General features: G+C 46.4%; 1 protein-coding gene across 16 annotated transcripts in view; it reads right to left on the reverse strand.

Annotated features, from left to right (window-relative positions):
- EPHA6 (EPH receptor A6) overlaps positions 1-25786 on the reverse strand; it is a 1277595-nt gene that overhangs the window by 1121930 nt on the left and 129879 nt on the right. Inside the window, exon 1 of one of the 16 annotated variants that reach the window (XM_068270654.1) lies at positions 13122-13138. The exons of the other annotated variants lie outside the window; for them this stretch is intronic. The gene's annotated coding sequence lies outside the window, so the exon portion shown is untranslated. Of the gene's footprint in view, positions 1-13121; positions 13139-25786 lie in introns of those variants that run through there. 16 annotated transcript variants of the gene reach the window in all.

Raw genomic sequence — 25786 nt, forward strand, 5'->3', positions numbered from 1 at the left:
TCCTAGCTGCTTCGCCATCCCTTTTCCTGTTATCCTGTGTATTATTAACTGTTAAGAGAAAACAACTTGCTAAATGTCACTCAGCAGTTCAAACAATGCAAGCAGTTTGCAGAAATGAACAAGCACAAAAGTTGGAGGTGCACCCGAGAGGCAGGCTAGGCTTAAAGCGGATCCGAGATGAAAAAGTAACTATAACAAATAACTTGTCTATATATCTTATCTAAAGTTTAGATAGTTTACGCAGCAAATATAGCTGCAAACAGTTTTAAAAGTTTATGATAATTTATTCATGTGATAGCCAAAACAATTTAGGAGGTACTGATGCGGGGCATATACTCCAAGCAATAAGAACACATGTTTTAAGGAAATATCAAAAATATTTTATTAATTATCAAAATTTGAAGTACATAATAAAAAGATCACACATTAAAACAGAAGCATCCTAATGGCTGTCAGCACACCGCTCACTCAGGCCACACACACACGCCCATACAATCCTGACCCCCTAGTAGTAGAAACTCAATTGTAGAAACCCATGCATGAGCTAGTTCCACTTGACTCAGACTGAGTGTTTCCAGTGAGAGTTCTTGAATGAATTGTCCGCTCAGTAACGGTAACAACTAGATATCAGACAGCCCGGCAAGACACAACAACCATGGGTATACAGGGGGATGGATAATCCAGGTAACGGCTGATCCGGCACTTGTGTGAGGCAGGCAGTTCAAAGGGCACAGATAGACAGCAACAAAAAGCTGCAAAGCTGAGGAGAGGCAAAGCAAAGTCCAGCGAAACATCAGCAGGAGCGACAGACACTGCAAGTTGCCAGCATGCGGAGTAGAGCGTGGACATAGATAAAATCCAAAGAAGGCAATACATACAGTACCAGATGAGTGGTGTCCTGTCAGCTCCAATCCATCTATGTAGTGGAAGATGCAAAGGGTAACTCCATCCTACAGCAGGCAATAGGCGTATAAGAACGTCTCCCAGATTGCTTAAATGCCCTGAGCCTCTAGTCACAAACCACAAATGGAGAGCGTGCTGGAGAGAACAGAGTCCGGCCTGGGGATGGTGGTGGTGGGAGGCATGGGGTGGCACAGCAGCCGGTGCGGACAGCCTCAGGACGCTAAGCCACGCTGTCCTGACATGTTTCGCCGGACTTCCGGCTTTCTCAAAGGGGGGCGTAGCACAAGCATGACACACATCCTGACATCCATCTAAAGTACTCCAGCTCGCCAATCGGCACCCGCAGCGCCCGCCCCACACGGCCCAATCCCAAAAGGGAGGAGGGAGAGAGGCAGGAGGCTTCATCCACTCACGAGCCGTGGGGGGCGGGCGCAGCGGTCACCGACAGGCGCGGCCAGACGCACACATCATGAGGCACAAAAACGCCCACACACTCTTCCAGCCACACCCACACAAGGGAGGGGGCGAGCTGTAGAATGGGGAGCATGGGGCTAGGAAGCCCAGCCAGCCCAACCCGAGGAGCGGTAAGGGCGTTTAGGCACCCAACCCTGTATTGAATACAACAATTGTTAATGTAAGCCCAATAGGGCCTATAAATATCTATAATATATTGATCAACACATGGTGAAAAGTAGAATAGCAGTAAAAGTATATGTAAGAGACCCGCTATGTGCAAAGTGGTCTCCTCCAGAAAAAGGATAAGGAATAACTATTCCATTAATATATTTGAACAACTCCACATACCTAGATGTGGAATGCTGCCAGAACTCACGTGGGGGGACGCTGCACTGACATATACAGGCAGATAACAGGCGGAGAGGGAGAGCACATATAGGCCAATACCCCGAAAGAGACTCCAACTATAAAGGTAAAAAGGAAGAATAGCTATTATTTTCATTGAGTCCAGGTGGGTCCGTGGCCCGAAGGTCAAAGATCCACCTGGACTCCCTCTGGAGCAGCAGGCGATCGCTGTTACCACCACGAATCGTGCAATGGATGCGATCTAAACCTATAAAACGTACTCCCGACGGATTGCCACCATGTATAGATTTAAAGTGTCGGGCCACAGGAGTGGGAACCACTGAGGCGTTTTTGCTCACAATGCTGGTGATGTGCTCAGCCATGCGAGATCTTAAATCGCGTTTTGTCTTACCGACATAAAACGCCCCACAGGGGCATGTCAATAAGTACACCACCAGGACCGTGCCACAATTGACAAAATGTGATAAATTCCAAGATCTATCATTGGGAAGTGTTACTGTTTTTCCAACCTGAATGTAGCGGCACATGGTGCAGCCGCCGCACGTATATGTACCCAAGACTTTGCAATGTTGATGTACATTCCCACTCCCCTGAAAATGGCTCCCGACCAATTTATCCCTCAGTGATGGTGCCCGTCGAAAAACTATCTGCGGTTTCTCAGGCACGATTTTGACGAGTTTAGGGTCGTTTGTAAGGATGTGCCAGTGACGATCCATTATACGTTGAATTGATGCAGACTGTGCACAAAATTGCGTGCAAAATCTTAGCACCTCCGATTCACGTTTCGCACCCCCGGACGATCCGAGCAAAGCGTCCCTGCTGCTCATATGAGCTCGTTGATAAGCTCGTTTCAAATGTTTGTCACGATAACCCCGCGCACGAAAACGTGCGCGGAGGTCATCCGCCTCCCTCCTAAAGTCCACGTCCTGTGAACAGTTGCGCCTCAAGCGGAGATATTGGCCCACAGGGATCCCCCTGATCGTATGATCAGGGTGGAAGCTATCAGCCCGCAGCAAGGAGTTGGTTGAAGTGTCTTTCCGAAAAAGTTGGGTAAAGAGGTATCCCCGTTCATCAATGCCCACCCTGATGTCCAAAAACGGGATACTAGATGCATCCCATTGTAGCGTGAACCTTAAATTGCGATCATTTGCGTTCAAACAGGACACAAATTTACGCAATAGGTCCACGCCTCCCGTCCATAAAATGAAGATGTCGTCATCTGAAAAAATATCACGTTCCCACGCCCCCAGGTACAGGTTAGCGTACGACGGGGCACACGTGGTGCCCATCGCCGCACCCCGCACCTGGAGGTAGTGGGATTCCTCAAAAACAAAAATGTTGTTGTGTAATAAAAACCGTAAAAGGGACGAGAGAAAGAGACTGTGAGGCACATACTGTAACCCTAATTCACTCAAAAATAGGTAAACGGCGTCAATCCCCAAATTGTGCGGGATGCTTGAGTATAGGGCCTCCACATCGAGGGCCACAAGCAGCGTATCTGCCGGCACCTGCATCCCATCCAAAATTTGGAGGAGGTGCAAGGTGTCCCGGGTATATGAAGGGAGGGACTTGACGTGAGGCTGCAGATGCCGATCAATATATACACTCACTCTCTCCGTTAAGGAGCCCCTACCCGAAACGATAGGACGCCCGGGTGGTTTAATGGGGTTTTTATGCACTTTAGGAAGTGCATAAAATGTTGGAGTGATCGGATCCGCAACCTTCAGAAAAGTCCCTACGTCAGCATCTATGATGTCTCGTTCAATAGCCTCATCGATAATGGAAAAAAGCTCGTTTTGGCAGCGAGCACCCCTCGAGGGGGAGACCCCAACATAGCAATCACGCACATTGAGAATGTCCAAACACATCTCCCTATATGCTGAGGTGGTCATAACCACCACATTACCGCCTTTGTCGGCGGGTTTGATAATTCACCGATTCTGGGTTGACAGTTCCGTGAGTATAGCAAGCTCCCCATCAGTCAAATTACTGTGCCGCAACATCCCCCCATCCATGCCCCTCAGATCCTTCTCAACAACGGATATAAATGTTCTTAAATTGGGGCAGAGCGTGAACGGGGGAAACCTCTTGGATCTGTTAAAGAGCCCAAAATCCTGTAAACGAGGGTGATAACCACAGGGCGGAGGAGGACATAGCCATGTCTCCTCCTCCACCGTGTCTACCTCCCCCTGTAAGTCGAAGAGATTACGAAGTGCCACAAGGTCATTGTCCGACCATTCACGAGCAACTGGATCAGGGGTAACCTTCTTTTTAGGATCCTGTCTTAATAGCTGCATCAGAACACGTCTACCAAACAGATGCAAATCAACAACCGTTCTAAATACATCAATGTCATTAGTGGGACAAAATCCCAATCCTTTACCCAAAATTTTGATTATAGTGTCAGACAAATTTTCTCCAGTAAGATTGATTATTTGTGGAGCCCTGTTTTCATGTGATACAATGAGGGCAGCCATGTTCTGTTTGTCACATTGTCACAGGCTGAGGGCTGGAGATGCTATCAGCTTGCCTGTGTGTAAATTCTGTCCCCACTCCTCCTCCCTCCTCCTACCTGCCTCTGAAATCAATGGCTAATAACCTCCTCATCCGGCTCAGACTGAGCTCCCATAAGCCCCTGCTACCTGGAACTGAGTGCCGAGGCTCTCTGAAAAGCTGTGGGCGAGGCTTGTTTAGTTTATAGGTAATTAGAGTATTAAAACAAAACAAAAAAAGTATTTGGCTTGAGGAATGCCTTACAAACTATATGAAAGGAACACAATTATGCAATGAGTAAAAGTTTATCTCGGATCCACTTTAGAGAGAAACCGTAACCAAGAATTGAACTTCATCCCAATCAGTAGCTGATACCCCCTTTCCCACAAGAAATCTTTTCCTTTTCACAAACGGATCATCAGGGGAGTCTGTATGGCTGATATTGTGGTGAAACCCCTCCCACAGTGTGATGTCAGCAACTCGGTCCCGACAGTTTCCTGTCTGTGAACCTCGCTTCATTGTGGGAAATAACAGCTGTTTCCAACTGCCAAAGATAGATCATCTCTTTCCACAGACATCACCTGCCAGCAGTGGTGCCACTATGGGGGTGTGGCAGGTGCAGCCCGCACCAGGTGTCACCAGAAGAGGGTGTGACATCAAGCTCCAGGCTAAAGAAGATTGGACTAAGGCTATGCAAGTATAGACGGGATGAGAGACGGGGGTGCAGTGCACGACAGAGCCGTTTCCAACAGGTGAGGTAGGGAGAAATACAATGCCCTGAGCCAAAACTATCTGGCACTCTGGATTTCTTGGTGACCCGTCATTGAGGCTGTACACACAGTAGATTCTCAGCAGAGGCAACCTGTTTGCCTGCCTGAACCCTTTTGTGTGTGTATGTGGCTTTAGACCAGGGGTGTCAAACGCAAATACAAAGTGGGCCGAAATTGAACACTTGGACCTAGTCATGAGCCAACCTCAATGTATATTGCCCACCTTATAAAGTTCCCTGGTATCTAATGGCCCCCAAAAAAACCCCTATACAGATCCCTGGAGTATAGTGGTCCTCCCCCCAATACAGTTTCCTGGTGTCTAGTGGCGGGCACCACTAGTGGCAGGCACCTGGTGTCTAGTGGCGGGCTATATTTAAAGGTGCTGGGGGCCAACATCTATAAGTTATACATTTTGTATTTGGGGGGCCAGTAAAAATGCCTCGGAGGGCTGCATTCCGCCCGCGGGCCGTAGTTTGAGGACCCCTGGTTTAGTGCTTTACCCAACCTCCCCTATATGGCTTCCCTGGTATTCTAGGGTTTAACCTCCAATATAGCTTCCCTGGTGGTCTAGAGTGGGCCAAACATAATGCAACGTGGGGAAACCACTTATGGGCCAATTTTAATGGCCCTGAGGGCCAGTGACATATCAGCACTGATATGAAGATATCAGCACTGTATAAATTAACACAGTAAACAATAATATTTCGGGCAGTTACTGTTATAATACGGATAAGTTACGGTACTTTATGTTGGAGGGGATTATGGCTGGGGTGGGATGAAAAACTGACAGTTCCAGTGCTGAAGCTATTAATGCTGAGCTGTCTCAGCCGAATTCACAAATACGAAGATTAGGGACCTGCCAAGGTACATAAAGACGTTCGTCTTAAGCTTTTATGAAATCAGCCTCCTCATGGCACCAAATTTGTCTCTGTATCTTCCTTTTAAATAAATCAAAGTTTCTACTCATAGCAGTGCTATTTCTGCTGTAGGGGGTAACAGCGAGTGTTGGCAAAAGTATATATCTACAACATTTTATCTTCATATTTTAAAAAAAAATGTAAGCAGACCTTTGAGGGTTCTTAGCTCTATTAAATAGATACCGCTGTTTAAACTGAAAGTACCAAAAGGCACCAGGAGGCTCCACGTAGCCGAGATGCCAAACTGCCAGAGTTTCATTCCAATGTAAGCCCTGCAGGTACCCGCGGTACAATCCACATCCTTTGAGTGAGCCGCCACCGTTCATTAATACAAAGAACGCTGACAGCTTCGCTTTAAATAAAGTCTTCAAAAAAAGCTTTATTGTCCAAACAGGAAATTTTTTAAAAATATTTTAAATAGCAATTTTCAATGCAGAGGAATCGTACCAAGGTAAACAATATTGTTTACTTTACGTTACCTTTTTGTAATAAAACCGTACGCGTATATGAACTTCGGACGCCTTGGAAAATTAGGCACAGGAACAGTGCGAATAGTAGAATATTGGTAGATTTAAAGATACTCTACAATTTAAGTGTTAATATTCTTTAGTAAAATATTGGTAGTTGTTACTGATATTTTACTATAGCTAAACCTAACCCTACTCTCACACAGAACCCTCCCCCCTAATGCCTAACCCTAAATCCCACTGCTGATGCCTAACCCTAACCCCCCCCCCCCCGGTGGTGCCTAACCCTAAGACCACCTCTGGTGGTGCCTAACCCTAAGACCCTCCCGCTGGAGGTGCCTAACCCAAAGACCTCTCTGGTGATGCTTAACCCTAACTGCCCCCCCTGCACAAACCACCTTCCTGACGCCCAACCCTAACCACAACTCGCTGCACAAAGCCCCTTCCTGACACCCAACCATAACACTACCCCCCTGCACAAACCCCCTTCCTGACACCCAACCCTAACCACAACTCGCTGCACAAACCCCCTTCCTGACACCCAACCATAACACTACCCCCCTGCACAAACCCCCTTCCTGACACCCAACCATAACACTACCCCCCTGCACAAACCCCCTTCCTGACGCCTAACTCTAACCGCTACCCCCCTGCACAAACCCCCTTCCTGACACCCAACCCTAACCGCTACCCCCCTGCACAAACCCCCTTCCTGACACCCAACCCTAACCGCTACCCCCCTGCACAAACCCCCTTCCTGACACCCAACCCTAACCGCTACCCCCCCTGCACAAACCCCCTTCCTGACACCCAACCCTAACCGCTACCCCCCTGCACATACCCCCTTCCTGACACCCAACCCTAACTGCTACCCCCCTGCACAAACCCCCTTCCTGACACCCAACCCTAACCACAACTCGCTGCACAAAGCCCCTTCCTGACACTCAACCACCCCCCACCTCGGACAAACACCCTACCTGACACCTAACCCTAACTGCCTCCCTGCACACAAAAAAAAAATGGGGGGAAATACAATAATTACTTAATTTCCAGCACCCGAATTTCCCTTTGTCACCGGCTTCAAAACAAAGAACAGACCCCACTAAAAAGGATGATAATGGAGAGCCGCTGGTGCCCGTATCTCCCATTTGGTGCTGGCTTACAGATATTTTTATGGCGGCGCCTGATTTTCCAGAAGCTGAATGCACCTGATTTGCCTGATACCAGACCGTGCTGTAGAAAAAGTATCTCCCCTCATCCTGCAGACATCATTCTTTGCCGTGAAGGGCTGGCTAGCAGTTTGTCACTGCACTAGAAGCACTCGTGAGCTGTTTGTTATTCTGAGAGAAATAGGAATCCCACTGCTCAGTGTCACGGTCAAGATGGCAGCAGCCAGCAGGGGATAAATAGGGATGTTTGATGTGCTGCTATTTTATGGAAAAATGTATCAAACAAAGTCGTAGTAAACGCATGACGTTATCGGAAACAGGTTTTCTTGTTTTGCTATTTTGTGTTCAGTTCTCTTTATAGTCCAAGTTCATGCATCAAAAATGAGCTAATGAATTATTAGAGATAAGCCTGTTTGTCATTGCATTTTATCCCTCTATACCAATGACTTGTTTACAATGTATTTACTTATTTTTAGATTCGGTTATTTCCTGCTCTTTTAGTCCAGAGGCTTCCCCAATCTTCCTACGTGCTGCAAAGCTCTAAATTACCTGCAGTATCAAAGCGGACCTGAACTCTTGCACAGGACAGAAGGAAAACATAGAGAAATGCACCCTGTATGCATTTAGAGAGTTTAGCCTCATCTGTGTCTAATCACAAGTTGTAATTTGATCTCTCAGCTGTGTCAGCTGGCTGCTTCAGCATAGCAGCAAATTTGTAAACATACAATGTTAACCCTATGTCTGCTTCGATGAAAGCAGGAAGTAAAAACACAGCAGATTTATTGTAGGATTTTATATCAGCTCTGCTCTAAAAGATAAGCAGCAGCATAATGCGTTCAGGTCTGCTTTAATGTTGGAGATTGCTCTCAGCCACGCCCCCATACCTGTATGTGCACGGCTGCACTGTGCAGGTGCGAAGTACGGCCTCTACAATAGCACGGAGCCATTTGTGCGTGGCTGTTTTTGCCTTTGTGCACTAGTGTCTACTTACTACTGCGCAGGCACCAACCGACTGACGCCTGAGCAGCGTTGCTGCACTTGTACACAGAAAGGAGCGCGGGAAAAAAAAGTGGTTCCTCATGGAGGATCGGAAAAGCCTCTGAAGCGGGCATGGGCAAACTTGGCCCTCCAGCTGTTAAGGAACTACAAGTCCCACAATGCATTGCAGGAGTCTTACAGCCACACATGACTCATAAAGGCAAATGCATTGTGGGACTTGTAGTTCCTTAACAGCTTGAGGGCCAAGTTTGCCCATGCCTGCTGTAGAGGCTTTTCCCTTCTGACGTATCTTTTTGTTTTCTCCTCATTACACGTTTACTTTAAGCTTTTGGGGATTGTGTGTAGTAAATCATACGCCGCACTTGTGATTGCCTAACTCTGATGCGGCGTAGGATTTATGCCACCTGCCATTTCCAATCCCGATGTGATCATGTGCACCTGAGAGGGGAGATTAAGCTGCCATATGACAGCTGACATCTCTCCTTAGTGATCAGGCGCCATCGCGATTGGCTCCTGATCACTACAATCGCCGGCAGATCGTAGTGATCACTGTTTGCAGTGGCGGTCTGAGGGGAAGAAGAGGACGGGGACTCACCTTCCTGACATCCCCCGGTGCTCGTCGCTCCCCTCCGCTCTGGCCGGCGTCCCCACTCGCTCTGCTTTAAAGGAGTTGTCAGGCATATTTGAATAAAGTAAACGCTACTTACCGGGGGCTTACTCCAGCCTCAAGCTCCCAGGACCTCCCCCGCCGCACCTCTGCCCGCAGCCGTTTGCCGGAGCTCCGACCCGGTCCCCGGCGATGACGTCAGAGCAACTTGGAGGTCGCTCTGTAGTGCGCCTGCGCGATCGGCACTGTCGATCACCGCCACGTGGGCCGGAGCGGACTGCGCAGGCACAATAGTTCTGCACCTGCGCAGTCCGCTCCGGCCCAGGTGGCGGTGATTGACATCGCCGATCGCGCAGGCGCACTACAGAGCGACCTCCAGGTCGCTCTGATGTCATCGCCGGGGAACCGGTCGGAGCTCCGGCAAACGGCTGCGCGCAGAGCTGCGGCGAGGGAGGTCCTGGGACTGGAGGAAGCCCCCGGTAAGTAGCATTTATTTTATTCAAATATGCCTGACAACTCCTTTAAGTGTCTGGTCCCGGCTTGATGATGTGATCAATCCGAGAAACCGGAACTTAACGGCAGTGCCAGTGAGGAATGCCTGCCAGAGTGGTGGGGGCTAGAGCTGCTCATCGCTGGAGCCTGGGAGGTGAGTAAAGGCTGCTGGCTGTACTGGGGACACCTGACCACACTAGGTACACGAAGCCTAGCTAGCCATACTAGGGATCTGGCTGCTTGACCCCCCCCCAAATGCGCCCCCCCGCATATAAAATGGCCTGGTCCTTAAAGGAGTTCTGTGGGGGGTTGTGGAAGAGAAAAACTGCCACTTACCTTGGGCTTCTATCAGCCCCGTGCAGCGGTAATGTCCCACGCCGTCCTCCTCCCGTCTGCCGTTCTCCGCCGCCGGCCCCGGTCTAAGCGGCATGGGATCCAACTGCGGCTGCGCTAGAGTGGCCGCGCACCCGCTTGCTTCCGCCTGCGTCATCGGAAGCTTACTGCGCAAGCGCAGTACAAGGCTCCGTTGTACTGCGCCTGCGCAGTAAGCCTCAGATGACGCGAGCGGAGGCACGGCAACGCGCATTATTCGTCTGTATGTCAGACGAATAATAGCCCGGTGCCGGCTGCGGGGAACGGCGGATGGGAGCAGGACGTCGTGGGACATTACCGCTGCATGGGGCTCATAGAAGCCCAAGGTAAGTGGCAGTTTTTCTCTTCAGAAACCCCCACAGAACCCCTTTAAGGGGGATTAGGCATCCGGTACCCAAAGGGTTTAATTGGGATAAAATTCTGACATAACATTCCATAAAAATGTGTTTTCTTTCGTTTTATTACCCATACATTTATCATATTTGCTTTTGCATAAGTAATATTGTCTGTTTCCAAATGACAACTTCCCAAAGTACAGTTTATCTGCTATGAAAGCTGCCATTGAATTTGAATGCATAACTGCTGTGTTTATATATTAAAATTTATTTAGAGATCACCTCTCAGCTCTTCCTGCTTCTCAGCTCAGTACAGCTCAGTTTCATCAGTTCGCTTATGATTACTAAATGTATCTGACAAAGGAATGTAAGCAAAAGATGATGTTATCACCTCTTTGGTTGTAGCCAGAAGCTGACCACTGAAGCAAGGAGCTTTCCACTGAAGAACAAAGTGCTGTGTGTAACTGTTAGAATGCTGTTCTGCTACAATTTTTTGTGTTAGTAGATTTTATGCTGTTAATAATATTTTAGAGCAGAGGAAATGCTGAGTTTCATACCAATTTAAGGCACAGTAAGATTGTTACCGTTTATGATTGTATTGGTTATTATACAGTAACATAATTCAAACAGTTACACACTGCATTTTTTTTTGTATCTTCAGTGGAAAGCTTGTTGCTGAATCCAAAGAGGTGATAACATTATCGTTTGTTTACATTCCTTTGTCAGCAGCAATCAGTAAACATTAGCAGAAGTGATCACTAGATAGGTTTTAATGTATGCATACAACAGCTATGCAATGAAAGGCAACGGCAGCTTTCAGAACAGATCAACTGGCAACTGCATCTTGGGAAATAGACAATATTTCTTGTGCACAAAAGCAAATATGGTAACTGTGAGAGTAATAAAACGTAAAAAAACATATTTGTATTAACTGTTAAAGGGGAGCTTAAATGTTTTAACCAGTTCACCCCCAAGGGTTTTTATCCTAACGGACCAGAGCAATTTTCAGTTGTCAGCGCTCCTCCCTTTTATTCCCTAATAACTTTATTACTACTTATCACAAGAAAATGATCTATACCTCGTTTTTTTCGCCACCAATTAGGCTTTCTGTGGATAGTACATTTTGCTAAGAATTTTTTTATTCTAAATGCATTTTAATGAGAAAAACAGAAAAAAAAAGAAAAAAAATCATTATTTCTCAGTGTTCAGCCTTTATAGTTTTAAAATTAAACATTCTCCTGTGGATAAAACAAACACGTTTTATTTGCCCAGTGGTCCCGATAATTAAACCGTTTAGATTATGTCCCTACCACAATGTATGGCGACAGTATATTATTTTGAAATATAAGTGGTTATTTTTCTGTTTGTTCTGGCCATAATTACAAGCCCCTATGTAATAAATTAAAATTAATTTTCCCCCATAAAATATAGAATAAAAAAAGCTGAGTCCCTAAGGTAACTATTTATTTATTTTTTTTAAGCTGATTTTTTTTTTTTACAAGTGTTTTTTTTGGGGGGGAGGGTTGGAAGTGTAATTTTATTAATGATGTGTATATACTTGAAAATGTATGTATTTTGTAAGTGTAATATACTTTTTGGCCACAAGATGGCGCTGGTGAACACTCATAGGACGTGTTCACTTTTTTTTTTTTTTTCTTTACACACTTTATTAAACTGTTACATTTCCTGTTTATGTGAATGGACGTAGCCGCTGTTCGCGGTCACGTCCATTCACTCCAGGCACTGCGATTGGGTAGAGGACTGTTCAGTCCTCTTCCCCAATCGCCCAGCACGGGATCCCGACGGTAATGGCGGCGGTAGCGGCGGACACACGGCGGTAGCAGCGGCGGGAATGCGCGACGTATTAAAACGTCATGTTGCTGTTAATAGCGGTAAGCATGACGTTTTAATACGTTAGGATGGCGGTAAATGGTTAAAGGGGGCTTAAATGCTTTCCTCGCATTAAAAGACATCCATGGCTATAATTACTCGGTAATGCCCAGTGGTGTTGATCGAGGGATTTTATCCGATTGCCACCTGGAGTCGGGAAGGAATTTTTTCCCTTTTGGGGCTAATTGGACCATGCCTTGTAAGGGTTTTTTCTCCTTCCTGTGGATCAACAGGGATATGTGAGGGCGCAGGCTGGTGTTGTACTTTATACTGGTTGAACTTGATGGACGTATGTCTTTTTTCATACCCCTGAAGATGAATGCACGATTCGTAATGTAGATAATAACCGGGTTTCTTAAGATCCAACTCAAGCACACCAATAAAACATTGCAAAAAGTAAGCATTGCAGATTTGCAGGAATCCAGACAGCGCCCTTTTGTGCCATACAGAATTGTTGCTATTTTTTTAGATTGATCAGCAGTCAAAGGCGTTTCAGAATGTAAATTAACACCATTGTGCGGCTGTTGACTCAATCAGCATTCGCCTTTTTTCCCGTATAATGGACCGGCTATTGTATGCTGTACAGTTCAGTGGAGGCTGCAAATTATAGTACTTTATTGTGCATATTTGTAGGGAAGAATCATGACAGTGCTTTACAATAAGTGCTTTTTTTTTGTTAGACTCTATCGAAGCATTATATACACATACATAAAATTATGCTTAGAAAAAAAAACTGCGTTTTGCTGAATTATGTTTATTAAAGCAGAAAGTCAAACAAGGAAATCACCCTCATGTAAGGTAAGCACTATAGGGAGAAGAGGCGCCCTGGTTGAATAAAAACATCTAAAAACAGCTTAAAAGCAAAAAAGAAACAAGGTATCTTACCTCAATGACGAAATCTTTGTAATTTTACAAATTATTTTTTATTTAGCACAGGCAGCGCGTTTCGCGGGTCTCAGCCTGCTTCCTCAGGTTGATAACAGTGCCAAATGAATAAATCAATGTAACAAAGGGAGCCTCTCGAAAGCGGACCTGAACTCAGAACTTCATCTCTGCTCTATAAGATACACAACAGCATAATAACCTTTAAAGAGAATCTGTACTCTAAAATTCATACAATAAAAAGCATACCATTCTATTCCTTATGTTCTCCTGGGCCCCTCTGTGCTGTTTCTGCCACTCCCTGCTGCAATCCTGGCTTGTAATTGCCATTTGTATGCAGTGTTTACAAAAGACATAGCAAGTGATACGCTCAGTGTGTGAGTTATACAGAGTATGCAGGGGGCCTGGAGAGGGTGTGTATAGCTTCTATCCAATCACAAGCAGCACAGCACATTCCAGCCTGACTGCCTCAGCCTGACAGACCCGACAGAGGAGAGAAGATTAGATCATATAACATCCACTGTGCAACTAGGAAAGGCTGCAGTTAGACAGAGCAGAGTTACAGAGTCTCTTTAAGAACAACATTTCTTTGTTACAGCTGATACAAATTCTGTAAGAATTCTGCCGTGTTTCTACTTATTGTTAACATCCTGTGCTTTCAAATGAGCTTATCTGCCATGGCAGTCAGCTGACACAGCAGAAGGATCGAATTACAGCTTGTGATCAGACACAGATCAGACACAGATGACAAGGGGGAATGAGCCAGGCTCTTCTCTCTAAATACATACAGGGTGCATTTCTCTCTGCTTTCCTTCTGTCCTGTGTAAGAGTTCAGGTCCACTTTAAAACAATGCCACGCTTAGGATATGGATCATACAAATTGCTGAGCAGTTGTTGAATTTTAATCCCCACTCAAGAGCATCTCTACATGGGAGCAGACCTGTAACTGCAGGGGAGCCCCAGAGCTGTAGGTGGACCCCAACTATTACTTCACTACCGCTGATAACGGGCTCCATCCCTCAGATCAGGTGTTTTGTGACTACACTTGTTATGGGTGTGAAGATTATGATACAAGATGGACCTCCAGACTTTGAGGGTCACCAGTGGTAAGAAAGAGAAAGGGTGTGAAGATTGGGGGGATCCATGATTAGTAGTTACACCCCTAAACACCCCACTCATTCTCTTGTAGATGGTGGGGAAGTGGGCAGGGGGAGGGGAGCTGCACTGTGTAAATGTGGGTACTCTGACATTGGCCTATATTCAGTTAACTTTGGGTAAAGTGAATCCGAGATAATCATTGCATAATTGTGTTGCTTACATACAGTTCATAGGGCATTCCTCAAGCCAAATACTTTTTGTTGTTGTTGTTGTAATACCCTATCTCCCTATAAACTAAACAAGCCTCACCCACAGCTCCTCCAAAGTCCTGAAAGAGGGACAAATAAGGAGGAAATAGGAACAGAGGAACAGGGCTCCCAAAGAGCGACTGTCCCTCCAATAGAGGCCATTTGGGAGTTATGGTATCTTACCAGGGTCATAAAACATGTGGGGACATTGTAATATTCCCATGCACAAGTGTAGTCATAAAACACCTGATATAAAGGATGAAGTAGTAGTTGGCGCCTCATCACAGCTCTGGGCCGCCTTTGGTTACAGGAGCTGCCCCCAGTAGATAGCCCCCTGGGGTATGCTGTACACACACACACACACACACACACACACACACACACACACACACACACACACACACACACACACACACACACACACACACACACACACACACACACACATACACACACACACACTAGATTTTCTGCAGAGGCGGCCCTGAACTATCCATAGTGTGTACCAGGCTTTATAGTAGTGGTCCTCATACTAAGGCCCGCGGGCCGAATGTGGCCCCCTAAAGCTTTTTTACCGGCCCCCCACACACAAAATGTATTACTTATAGATATGGTCAGCTACATCTTTAAATATTGGCGGTCCACATATAGAATAGCAGTGCTGGCACCACCTATCCACATGGAAGCCAGAAAGCAGTAATTCGCTGGTTTCCAATCAAATTCCACATCAGGTGACACTGCTGTCCAATTAGACTGCAGGTTGTCACCTGAATATGCTTCACTGTCTGGCCCGCAAAGACTTCTACATCATTTTATGTATACTCCGGCCCCCCGAGCAGTCTGAAGTATACTGACCCGGCCCTCGACCCAAAACGTTTGGGGACCCCTGCCTTATAGTGACGGTAATACAGAAAGCAGTGAGTTAGCTGTCAATAAGGAATGCATTGCAGGTTATATGAATAAGAATGAGACTTATACTCAGGGATGGATTTACCACTGGCCAATGTAGGCACGTGCCTGCAGGCTCACTCCCCTCCCCTAGTGCCTCCCTCCTTCCCTATGCAGAGTCCTGAGCAGAGTGTAAATAAGAGGTTACTCACCCAGCTCTCAGCATTCCACTGACGATATCTCACTGTAGTCTGGGGCACCTCTAGCTACTTAATACGGGTCCATCCGAAAATGGCGCAGGGAGAAAAATGGCGCACTGTTCTGCCGATAAATGTATCATAAAACGCTATTTACCGTTTTAATGTAAATACAATAAAACGGTAAATTTCGTTTTATGCTACATTGATTGCAGAGCGGTGCGCCATGATAAACATGCAGGGCTGGGGGAGAGAGGCAGCGGGAGACTAGAGGGCATAGGCAGCGGATGTATGCAGAAGCATACGTTACCTTATCCTGGGCCAGTGATCGCTCCTTCCCTCCGCTCCTTCCATTCGTTTGCTGTAGTCCCGCAGCCGGCCAATCAGCATGCGGAGACTGAAGCCACATGGTGATTGGCCGGCTGCAGGACTACAGTAAACGAATGGAAGAAGTGCAGGAGCGGAGGGAAGGAGCGATCGGCGGCCGGGACAAGGTAACGTATGCTTCTGCACATCCTCCCCCGCTGCCTATGCCCTCCAGTGTCCCGCTGACTCTCTCCTCCCCCGACCCCCGCTGCATCCTTGAACAATTATAACGCTATTTAGCGTTATAAGTGTAAGGCACACTGCTTGCGCCATTTTTTAACACTTATAACGCTAAATAGCGTTATATAATGTAAGTCTATGGGGCGCCCTTTGTATTCCCCTGGCGCTGTGCGCCATTATTAACTGTCACGACTTAATACTGAGGGTACTGCTGACTGACTAGCTAATACTTGGGGCACCAGTAGCTACAAGTGACAGGCAAGGGAAATAAGGGAGAAGTGACAGCTGGGGCAGCCAGCAAACTTGTGGTGCGGTGTGGTCGGGGTTTGTAGGTTCATGGAGGGTGAAGTCTAGGGTGCCAGGACATCTGTGCCTTTAGGCTCCTGTGAGGTAAGTCCGGGCCTGCTTATACTTCAAACTGTGTCGATTTATCCTATGGTGGCTGTCCTGTGACTTTCTGATTTCCTAATAATGCACTTTGTTAGGTTGTTTCACTTCACCAGCAATACTTTCAGTAATACAGCAATTTAAAGGGCACCTGAAGTGAGAGGGATAAGGAGGCTAACATATTTATTTCCTTATAAGCAATACCAGTTGCCTGGCTGTCCTTCTGATCCTCTGCATCTAATACATTTAGCCATAGACCCTGAACAAGCATGCAGCAGATCAGGTGTTTGACATTACTGTCAAATCTGACAAGATTAGCTGCATGCTTCTTTTTGGTGTTATTCAGACACTACTGCAGCCAAATAGACCAGCAGGGCTGCCAGGCAACTGGTATGGTTTAAAAGGAAATAAATATGGCAGCCTCCATATCCCTCTCACTTCAGTTGCTCTTTAATCTCCCTGGTGGTATCCCTGAGCAGCCAGGAGGGGTAACCTCGAGCCCAACTCGTGGTAGCCGCTGGGAGCTCTGTGCAGAGCATAGCGTGCATCAGGCGTTTTAACTCCCCTCCCCCAGGATCCAGATGCTGGCAGCCATTTTCCTTCCCGTTTACGGAGGCTCTGCATCCCCCTGGTGAGATCACCGGCTGTGGTCATGACGACAGGCAGCGATCTCAACTACAGGGTTTCAGCGCCACCCGGAGGACGGAGGGAGAACTGCAGCGCTGGATCCCAGGGAGGAGAGTCTGTGCCGTGGCTGCCACAGATCTCTCTGCGGTATGATTTTTTTTCCAGGTTTTAGGGTTTTAAAGCCTGCAAGAAAATTATACCACTTTTAGACCCTAAAATCTGGAAAGAATCATACCTCCAGGGGGTTACCAGACAACAGTTAACTCCCTCTACTAACTACTAGACAAGACAAATAACATTTATATTGCACTTTTCTCCTGGCAGACTCACAGCTCCAGAGCTGCAGCCACTAGGATGCGCTCAGTAGGCAGTAACAGTGTTCAGGAGTCTAGCCCAAGGACTCCTTACTGAATAGGTGCTGGCTTACTTGACAGGAAGTGCCTGAGATTAGAACCCTGGTCTCCTGTTTTAGACTCCTGTTTTAGAGGCAGAGTCCTTAACCACCCTGGCGTTCTATTAAGATCGCCAGGGCGGCTGCGGCAGGGTTTTTTTTTTATAAAAAAAAAACTATTCCATGCAGCCACTAGATGGCACTCCGGACGCGTCATTCTAATTGCCTCCGGTGATCAGAATTAACAAGGAAGACCGCAATGAGCAGCCTTCCTTGTCTTGCTTACCTCGTCGCCATGGCGACGAGCGGAGTGACGTCATGGACATCAGCCGACGTCCTGACGTCAGCCGCCTCCGATCCAGCCCTTAGCGCTGGCCGGAACTGATTGGTCCGGCTACGCTGGGCTCGGGCGGCTGGGGAGACCCTCTTTCGCCGCTGCACGCGGCGGATCGCCGCGCTGCGGCGGCGATCAGGTAGCACATGCGGCTGGCAAAGTGCCAAGTGCTTTTTATTTCATAAAAATCGGCCCAGCAGGGCCTGAGCGCTAGCCTCCGGCGGTGATGGACGAGCTGAGCTCGTCCATACCGCCCGGCTGGTTAAAGAAATCCTAAACTGAGAAGGATATGGATTTTTACTTTTAAAATAATACCAGTTGCCAGACTCTCCTACTGATCCTGTTTCTCTAATACTTTCAGCCTCAGCCCCTGAACAAGCATGCAGATCAGGTGCTCTGACTGAAGTCAGACTGGATTAGCTGCATGCTTGTTTCAGGTGTGTAATCCACCCACAACTGAAGCTGGAGATCAGCAGGGCATCCAGGCAACTGGTATTGTTCAAAAGAAAAAATCCATACCTCTCTCAGTTTAGGTTCCCTTTAACCAGCCACAACCTAATAATAATGCTACTTCTCCTACTAATAAAAATGCTGGTCACCTGAAAAGACCTCACAAAGCAATGCCCAGCAACATGTCTGCCAGTTATAGTTTCCCATATGAAATGAATTCCATTTTGGCCTGTTTTTGAAAGTCGAAGCCAAATTATTGTACTGAGACTTTTCACTATAATTAATGGATAAAACAGAGAGACAGTCCATCGTGACAGCTGGTATCACACATGGATCTCACACCAGCACTCCCGCTCATATTCAGGATTCACAACCCACATATGATTTTTTTTTTTAACATAAAAATACGTTTTATAGCCCTGTCTGAAATTGGAGTTTATTTTGCAGTATGGTTTGTACATGTACCCAGGCCCGGATTTACATCACAGGAGCCTATAGACACAGACGTCCTGGCACGTTAGACTTCTCCCTCCATGACCCTACAAACCCCGGCTGAACCGCACCGCAAGTGTGCTGGTGGTCCCAGCTGTCACTTCTCCCTTATTTCCCTTGCCTGTCATAGCTACAGGTGCCCCTTAGCATTAGGTAGTCAGAGATAGCCTCAGTATTAAGTAGCTAGAGGTGCCCCAGGCTGAAGGGAGACCTCATTAGTGGAATGCCAAGAGCTGGGTGAGTAACCTCTCATTTATGTTCTGCTCAGGACTCTGCATAGGGAAGGAGGGAGGCACTTGGGGAGAGGAGTAAGACGCCTTTCCATCATCAGGCGCCTGTAGGCTCATGCCTACAGTGCCTTATGGTAAATCCGACCCTGTGTGTACCGTGTTTTTAGCATATAAGACGATCTGGACTATAAGACCCACAAAGGTTTAGAGGGCAAAAACCAGGTGAAAATATAGACGAAACCTGGTGTGTCCAGGAGCCTCTTGTAGATGTTCTCTCCCAATTATTGAGCCCCCCTTGTACCTCATGTGTTCTCCTGTGTCTGCCATGTTTCCCCTTCTGTCCTCCATGTGTGTCTTCCACTCACCCATGTGTGTCCTTCTGTCCGCCATGTGTGTCTTCCACCCACCCATGTGTGTCATTCTGTCCTCCATGTGTGTCTTCCACCCACCCATGTGTGTCCTTCTGTCCGCCATGTGTGTCTTCTGCCCACCCATGTGTGTCCTTCTGTCCTCCATGTGTGTCTTCCACCCACCCATGTTTGTCCTTCTGTCCTCCATGTGTGTCTTCCGCCCACCCATGTGTGTCCTTCTGTCCGCCATGTGTGTCTTCCGCCCGCCCATGTGTGTCCTTCTGTCCGCAATGTGTGTCTTCTGCCCACTCATGTGTGTCCTTCTGTCCGCCATGTGTGTCTTCCGCACACCCATGTGTGTCCTTCTGTCCGCCATGTGTGTCTTCCACCCACCCATGTGTGGCCTTCTGTCCTCCATGTGTGTCTTCCGCCCACCCATGTGTGTCCTTCTGTCCTCCATGTGTGTCTTCCACCCACCCATGTGTGTCCTTCTGTCCGCCATGTGTGTCTTCCACCCACCCATGTGTGTCCTTCTGTCCTCCATGTGTGTCTTCCGCCCACCCATGTGTGTCCTTCTGTCCTCCATGTGTGTCTTCCGCCCACCCATGTGTGTCCTTCTGTCCGCCATGTGTGTCTTCCACCCACCCATGTGTGTCCTTCTGTCCACCATGTGTGTCTTCCGCCCACCCATGTGTGTCCTTCTGTCCGCCATGTGTGTCTTCCACCCACCCATGTGTGTCCTTCTGTCCTCCATGTGTGTCTTCCGCCCACCCATGTGTGTCCTTCTGTCCACCATGTGTGTCTTCAAACTTCAAAGGGGCCGAATACTTTTGCAAGCCACTGTATATATATATATATATATATATATATATATATATATATATATATATATATATATATATATATATATATATAATGTTACAGTATACTAAAAGTTTATTACATAGTGAAATATCTGGATTCTCACAGTTTCTCAGCATGGGCAGCTCCCTCCCCCCTCAGACAAGCTGAAATTGAGAGCAGAGACCTGTCTGTGAGGGACAAACAAAGCACACACACAGAGCCTGTAGGGGGCATGGAGGGAACATGCATAACTTCTCCCTATCACAGCAGAGGCAGTGCATTCCTCTCTGGGTCGACAATGCTTGACAAAGAAAAGAAGATTAGATATAATACAGAGACGGTGCAACTAGAAAAGGCTGCAGTAATCCAGACCACATTAGAACAAGTATAGGAACTTATAGGATAGAAGAAATAAGACTGAACATTTTGTTACAGAGTCTCTTTAACCACTTGAGGACCCACCCTTTACCCCCCCTTAAGGACCAGCGCTAGTTTGATTGATCTGTGCTGGGTGGGCTCTGCAGCCCCCAGCACAGATCAGGGTGCAGGCAGGGAGATCAGATTGCCCCCCTTTTTTCCCCCCTATGGGGATGATGTGCTGGGGGGGTCTGATCTCTGCTGCCTGCGAGTGGCTGGCGGGGGGGGCACCTCAAAGCCCCCCTCCGCGGCGAAATGCTCCCCCTCCCTCTCCTACCTGGCCCCCTTTGGTAAGCCGGGCTGCACAGGACGCTATCCGTCCTGTGCAGCCAGTGACAGGCTGTCTCCTGTCACATGGCGGCGATCCCCGGCCGCTGATTGGCCGGGGATCGCCGATCTGCCTTACGGCGCTGCTGCGCAGCAGCGCCGTACAAATGTAAACAAAGCGGATTATTTCCGCTTGTGTTTACATCTAGCCTGCGAGCCGCCATCGGCGGCCCGCAGGCTATTCACGGAGCCCCCCGCCGTGATTTGACAGGAAGCAGCCGCTCGTACGAGCGGTTGCTTCCTGATTAATTAGGCTGCAGCTGGCGACGCAGTACTGCGTCGCTGGTCCTGCAGCTGCCACTTTGCCGACGCACGTTATGAGTGTGCGGTCGGCAAGTGGTTAAGGCGGGTGATTTAGACGCCGCTGGTGCATGAAAGATCAGCGCCTGGAATGCATTTCCAGATATATGAATAAAATGCAATGGCAGCTTGGAATGTACCCTTTTTTTTTTCCTCGTCTTCTCAAAAATGGTCACCACTTTGTATTTTTAGTTTACTAGAAAAAAAGAAATCAGCGGGTTTAAATGGGCCCATTTTCCTTTCCATGTACCATAACCTGGATAAATGAGACTCATCCCTGACATACAGCTATATAGCTATAGGAGCTCTCAGTTTCATCATCTTTCTCCACTGGCAGCAGCATATTAGGTGAAAGTGGACCTCACAAGCTCCCAGGCTACACATACATAAAGCACTGAGCAACAACAGAGTCACACTGCGCCCCCTGGGGGCACACAATAGCTAGGCATTGGTGCGCCGCCACTGCATGGACAATTTTATACCGACAAAAAAAAAAAAATGTTCTTATTGACTACTTAGCATGTTCTAACGCCCCAATAGTAGAAGATTAAGCTAACGCTAGAAAGAACATCTGAGTGACAGCACAGCTGGCCCCAACCCCCCGTCCTCACCGCGAGGAAAGAAAAGCTCGGCACTTTTACAGAAAGGAAATCTTTCAGTGCGATTACCGGTACTGTTTTCTCTTTTCTTTTTTCTTTTTTCAAAAAAAGAAAAAAAGGACCCCAAACGTTCTGTTAAGCAATTTCCAGTTTTACAACAACGGCAATAAAAAGAAACATAAAAGTTGAACGTGATTTACAAGACAGGTCTAAAGGATCTTCCTGGAGAGGTAATTAAATATTAAATTGCATTTGCGTTCAATCACCAAAAATGGCCACCGGTAATTTGGCAAGAAATTATTATTTAAAGAGGGACTTTATAGAAAGATAGTAGTAGGGTGGAAATATAAATCAAGACATTGCAAAGCGAGAAGTTAAAAGATAAACAAAACATCAAGAAATGATTGATGTTTGCCATGAAATTTGTTCATGATGTTTGATTCACCCTGAGCTTAAAGTTCAGCATCTTTAGTGCTAGCAGGCATAAAAAAAAACAAAAAACAAGCAAACCCCAACAACAACAACATCACAAAATGCCTTTATCTATAAACACACACCCACTAGCAATGAGATTGGTTGGGAGATATATATATATATATATATATATATATATATATATATATATATATATATATATATATATATATATATATATACTAGCTGATTGCCCGGCGTTGCCCGGGTATGTATTTGGCTGGTGTTGGCTCCGCCTACGTTTTCTAACCCTAACACACAATTACTCACTGACCAAGTTTGTGGGCTTTGCGGTCTTTGGTATCAATAATCAGCATTGAAATGAAACAAATCTCATTGGCTGTGTGTGGCTCCACCCCCTTTTCTGAATTTGAACCCCAGTCACCCAATAACCAACTGTACCAGCTTTGATGCCTGTGCCATTAACAGTTCAAGAATGGTAGCAATTCAATATTCCCCTTGAAAAACAACAGGTGAAGTTTGATTCACTTTTGTAGGCTCCACCCACTTTTCTGAATATTAATCCCAGTCACCCAGTGACCAACTGTGCAACGTTTAAAAACCCTGCCATTAACAGTGTAAGAATGGCTGCAGTTTACATTTTCCCAGTGAAATTTGTATTTGTCTCCACCCACTGATGACCCGGCGTTGCCCGGGTATGTATTTGACTGGTGTTGGCTCCACCCACTTTCTAACCCTAACACACAAACACTCAATGACCAAGTTTGTGAGCTTTGGCGTCCTTGGCATCAATAATTTGTATATTCCCATAGAAATTAAACAAATCAGATAGGCTGTTTGTGGCTCCGCCCCTCTCCAGCATTTGAACCCCAGTCACCCAATGACCAACTGTAGCAGGTTTGAGGCATCTGCTATTAACAGTGTAAAAATGGCAGCAATTTAAATATTACACTTGAAAATCAACAGGTGAATTTTGATTGGCTATTATAGGCTCCACCCACTTCCCTGAATATTAATCTCAGTCACTCAGTGACCATCTGGGCAAAGTTTGGGAACCCTGAAATAAACAGTGTAAGAAAGGCTGCAGTTTACACTTTCCCAGTGAAAATTGTTTTTGGCTCCGCCCACTTTTTGTAACCTGGACACAAAGTCACTACTCAATGCCCAAGTTTGTGAGATTTGGGGTCCTTGGCATCAATAATTTGTATGTTCCCATGAAATGAAACAAATCTGATTCACTGTTTGTGGCTCTGTCCCCTTTTCTGAATTTGAACCCCAGTGACCCAATGACCGACTGTACCAGGTTTGAGGCTTGTGCCATTAACAGTGCAAGAATGGCAGCAATTTTAATATTCTCCTTGAAAAGTGACATGTGATTTTTGATTGGCATGTTTAGGCTCCACCCACTTTTCTGAATATTAATCCCAGTCACCCAGTAACCAGCTATGCTAAGTTTGAGAACCCTGCCATTAACAGTGAAGAAGGGCTGCAGTTTACAATTTCCCAGAAAAATCTGTTTTTAACTCCACCCACTTTTTGTAACCTTGACACACAGTCACTACTCAATGACCAAGTTTGTGAGCTTTTGGGTTCCTGGCATCAAAATTGTGCTAATGGAAGCAGTTTATCCAGCAAAGAAATCTGGCTGTTTTTGGCTCCGCCCCTTTACTGAATTTGAACCCCAAACACTTAACGACCGACTGTAGCAGGTTTGAGGCCTCTGCTATTAACAGTGTGAGAATGGCCGCAGTTTCAATATTCCCCTTGAAAATCGATAGGTGAATTTTGATTGGCTGTTGTAGGCTCCACCTACATTTCCGAATATTAATCCTAGTCACCCAGTGACCAACTGTGTGAAGTTTGAGAACCCTGCCATTAACAGTGTAAGAAAAGCTGCAGTTTACATTTCCCCATGTAAAAAGTTAGTTGTTTTTGGCTCCGCCCACTATTTCTAACCTTGACATACAGTCACTTAATGACCAAGTTTATGAGCTTTGGGGTCTTTGGCATCAATAAGTTGCATTTTACCATTGAAATTAAACAAATCTGATTGGCTGTTTTTGGCCCGCTCCCTTCATAATTTAAACCCCAGTCTCCCAGTGACTGACTGTAGCAGATGTTAGGCCTCTGTCATTAAGAGTGCATGAATGGCAGCAATGTAAATATTCCGCTTGAAAATCAAAAGGTGAATTTTGATTGGCTGCTGTAGGCTCCACCCACTTTTCTGAATATTAGTCTCAGTCACCCAGTGGCCAACTGTGTCACGTTTGAGAACCCTGCCAATAACAGAATGGCTGAAATCAATCTAACAAATCTGATTGGCTGTTTGTGGCTCCACCCCTTTAGTGAATTTGGACCCCTGTCACCCAATGACTGACTGTATCAGGTTTGAGGCCTCTGCCACTAACAGTGTAAGAATGGTAGCAATGTGAATATTCCCCTTGATAATCAATAGGTACATTTTGATTGGCTGTTGTAGGCTCCAGCCACATTTCTGAATATTTATCCCAGTCACCCAGTGGCCAATTGTGTAAAGTTTGGGAACCCTGCAATGTAAAAAATAAAGTTGTTGGCACTGCCCACTTTTTCTAACCTTGACATACAGTCACTCAATTATCAAGTTTATCAGCTTTGGGGTCCTTGGTATCAATACTTTCTATATTACCATTGAAAAATAAACAAATCTGGCTGTTTGTGGCTCTCCCCTCTTCCTGAATTTGGACCCTAGTCACCCAGTGACAAACTGTACCAGGTTTGAGGCATCTGCTATTACCAGTATAAGAGAATGGTAGCAGATGAAATATTCCCTTTGAAAATCAAAAGGTGAATTTTTATTGGCTGTTGTAGGCTCCACCCACCTTCCAAAATCTTAATCTGTCACCTAATGACCAACTGTGCAAAGTTTGAGAACCCTGCCATTAACGGTGTAAGAATGGCTGCAGTTTATATTTTCCCTGTAAAAGCTGTTTTGGCTCCGCCCACTTTTTTGTAACCTTGACACACAGTCACTCAATGACCATGTTTGTGAGCTGTCAGGTTCCTGGCATCAAAAATGTGTGAATGGAAGCAATTTATCCACCAAGGAAATCTGATTGGCTGTATGTGGCCCCGCCCCTTCAGTGAATTTGGACCCCAGTCACCCAATGACCGACTGTAGCAAGTTTGAAGTCTCTGCCATTAAAAAGTGTAAGAATAGCAGCAGTTTAAATGTTCTCCTTGAAAATCAATAGGTGAATTTTGATTGGCTGTTGTAGGCTCCACCCACTTTCCTGAATATTAATCCCAGTCACCCAGTGACCAAGTGTGCCAAGTTTGAAAACCCTGCGAGTGTAAGAATGGCTGCAGTTGAGATTTTCCCATTTAAAATGAATGGCTGAAATTTGATTGGCTGTTTTATGCTCTGCCCACTTTTCCTGGAATTGTAACCTCGGTCACCAAGTGACCATCTGTACCAAGTGTGGGGACTCTGGCTTGAATACTGTGAGAATGGCAGCCTTTTACATTTTTTC

This window comes from Hyperolius riggenbachi, chromosome 2, assembly GCF_040937935.1.
Source record: "Hyperolius riggenbachi isolate aHypRig1 chromosome 2, aHypRig1.pri, whole genome shotgun sequence".
In the NCBI taxonomy this organism is placed as follows: domain Eukaryota; kingdom Metazoa; phylum Chordata; class Amphibia; order Anura; family Hyperoliidae; genus Hyperolius; species Hyperolius riggenbachi.